Genomic DNA, 3,325 nt, shown 5'->3' with positions numbered 1-3,325 from the left:
TTCGACCACCACCGCCTGCCACAGGGACACGGAAGCCAGGGGAGGGCCCTCGATCGCTTTGGGGTCAGAGTCTCCGCCTCTGCAGCTCTTTCCTCTTCCTTCCAAGCTCAGTTTAGGAACCTGAGGTTTGGGAAGCACAATAGGCCCGTGGACGCTTGTTTAGCCAAATGAAAGAGCAAGGGTGTGCCTTTTCTCTCTCTCATCCCTCAGCTGCCTCTGGCCCCTGACATCTGCTGCAGACCCACCCTGATTTCTGGGGCCCTTAGCTAAACTTTGAGTAGGGACACAGGAAAGATCTTTGGCTTGGTTAAGGATGGTGGGGGAAAGAGAGGAGGCATGGGGGGGGGGGGGGCAGAAAGCATCACATAAGCAGGAGTGTGCAGGGCTGTAGTCTAGGACAGCCACATCGGGTAAGACAAAAAGCTGGGTGGGAGCTGTGGGTATGACAGATCAATCAATGCCTTTGGCTCTCAGTTCCCTTCCCTAGAAAAATGGGCCTCACAGGAGTCTCACCCACCTTCTAAATAGTCTCAGGACCGGGTGAGGACTTTTCTACTGCCTTTAGCAAGTACCTGGATAGAATGCACCCTGAGTCTACGAGTTCTGCTGCTCTTGACAGGAGCATATTGGTCTGATCAAGCCAGCACATTTTGTGTGAGCATTTGCCATATGCCGTTTGCCAGGATCCTGCCATGCACTGTGGATATAAAGTAGACAAAGCTCCCTTCACATAACCCTCTAGAGACACCCACCCATAAATCCAGTCATCCCTATTGGCTTCCAGTAGGCAGGAAAAGGGTTGAGATAACCCTGGGGCTCCACAGATGAGAGACAGGCACTGTATTAGAGCAGTGTACTAAGCAGACAGAAGGGTCAGGGTCATGTGTGGTAAGGACCAGAGGCAGGAGTGATATTCAGGTGATTTCTACAAGAGTAACTGAGGTGAGGGAGAGGCTGTGGTGTGGTGAGGAGTAGGGTTGGGGTATGGGGAGCTGGAAGAACTGGAGAGCTGAGAGAGAGAAAGCAAAGGGTGCAGACATGGCTGGAGAAATTATCTGAACCTTGGTGTCTTTATCTGTCTGGAGGTTAGCGATTCCCAGATGCTTAGGTATCTAAGTCCCCGTCATCTACCACCAGGCGTGGGCCAGCTAAGCACAATCCTGCGGGTGGAGTCTGGAAACCCACCAGCAGGAAGCAGGTTGGCTTCCCCAGTCTGTCTGCCAGCCCGAGTCTTGTTGCCCTGAGGTGGGGATAGCTACATCGACTAAGTGTCAGACCTATGATGATGAGCGTCGAGTAAGCCAGGTCCCCAACGTAGGGAGCCCAACCCATGTGATGCGTGGGATGAAAAGAAGGGGGAAAAAAAAAAAGTAGAGGAAGCCGCACTGGCCAGGACGGCAGCCTGGCTTCTCTCCACGGCCGCAGGAAGAAAGTGCCCAGCAGATGGCAGCAGAGAGCGCATGACCAGCCTCCAAGGGATGCGTCACAGAAAAGGAGTCTGTGACCTTGGTTGTTGTAAACTGAGGCCTGGGGATTTTCAGGCCGTCATTGTCAGGAAAAGGTTTCACAAGGGCGGCTGCCACGTCAGCATTCTCTCTCTCTCCTGGGCCCCAGGGAAGCTCCACTCCCACCCTTTCTTTCCAGGCTCCCTGGCCGTGGCAGTACGTGTTTCTTCCTTTGGGGCAGGGCCACCCTTATTGCCCGAGCCACTTAAATTTGCAGTTGTCAGCACTCGCCGAGGGTGGCAGCTGTTGTCAGCATGTGAAGGGGAGGAGGGGACAGAGGACAGAAGGTGGAAGAGGCCCCAAAGGGAAGGGACCCCACCTGTCAGGGCAGGGTCACCCTGATCCAGGGCTTAAGAGCTGTGGAGGCTCACACTGACAGCTCACACAAATCACTCCGGACACACACTCAGACACACAATTGCATGTAGTTGTGCAACGCCCACACAGTAGTGTGCACGGTTGCACACCCACTTCCACACAGCATGAGGACTCACACTCATTGTGCACACTCAGCTCACACACTTATTCTCAGCATATACTAACACACACACACACACACACACACACACACACCGTACCACACCACGCCACACCACGCGCATGCCCCCTGCAACTCTCCAGACTTCAGTGTTCTTCCTGCTCTGGCACAGGACTATATCTTAATGGACGATTTACTGGGACTCTCTCTTTTTGCCGGTGCAGGAGATGGAAACTCTATTCAAGATGACTCAAACAGATAAGAGAACTGCTGACTAGTCATTAGAAAATCCAGGGACGTTCCAGCTTCAGGAATGGCTAGGTCCAAAGGCCTGAGTGACAATGTCATTGAGGGTGTAGTAACCTGGTGTGCAGGCTCCAGACACACCAGTCCTGTGGACTGAACCTAGGCCCTTACACAGGCTAGGCCACACCACTCTACTACTGAGTGATATCCCAGCCTTTCCTCATTCTCCCTACAGTAACAAAAATAGTCCCAGCAATTCCGGACTAGCATTAGCATCTTAGCTTGTGCTCCCAGTAGAAAAGATTCCCTTGTCCCTACTCCCCAGTGACTTCAGGAAAAAACAAAACAGTCTCCCAAGTCTCATAGTGGCCTACCTGGGTTGTGATCTGATCCTGATTCTGTCACTCTGACTCAGACACACCCGACCTGGGCACTGTGCCCACCACAAGAAGAGGAAAGGCTAGAGTCACTCTACCAGGACCTCGTGTACTGAATCCAGGATGGAGGAGGGACAGTTTCTCAGAAGAAAAACAGGTATGCTGCCAAGAGGGCCACTGCTGTTCCCAAGGTGTTGGTAGGCAAAGAAAACCATTAAAGCCAATTCCAGAATGAATCGAGGGTAACTTCACAGAATTCTGCCACAGGAGTGTCACTTTCACATTCACATAGGTAGGGAAATCGCCTGCCTCAAAAGAAAGTCTATCTGTGGCAAGGAAAGGCAGGTGTGCTCAGCTCATAGTGCCTGGGAGGCCTCAGGCACTGGGGTGGCACTCAGTCAGCATGGAGAATGGAGAGGCTGTCCCTCTCAAATCTGGGGCCTCTCCCTGAACTCCTGCTCTGTCTTCTCTCAGCTGTCTCATGCATACATTCCAGTCAGGGACTGGTCAAGGGCAAGCCTCAGACCTGCACTACAGTGACAGAACCTCACACACTCGTGGGCTTTCCCAGCAGAAAGCTATTGGAAATACTGTCCACTGAAGAGACTGTCTTTCAGTATCCGTCTCTCTTTCCACAAAGATGGTCTTTGTTATGTGCCTTAGGTAAAAATACCCAAAACAGCCAGGGTGCGGGGGAGGTACACTCCTTTAATCCCAGC

This window comes from Mus musculus, chromosome 18 (genome assembly GCF_000001635.26).
Source record: "Mus musculus strain C57BL/6J chromosome 18, GRCm38.p6 C57BL/6J".
Classification (NCBI taxonomy): Eukaryota; Metazoa; Chordata; class Mammalia; order Rodentia; family Muridae; genus Mus; species Mus musculus.
The sequence above is the reverse complement of the archived record's forward strand: the minus strand, read 5'-3'. Positions refer to the sequence as shown.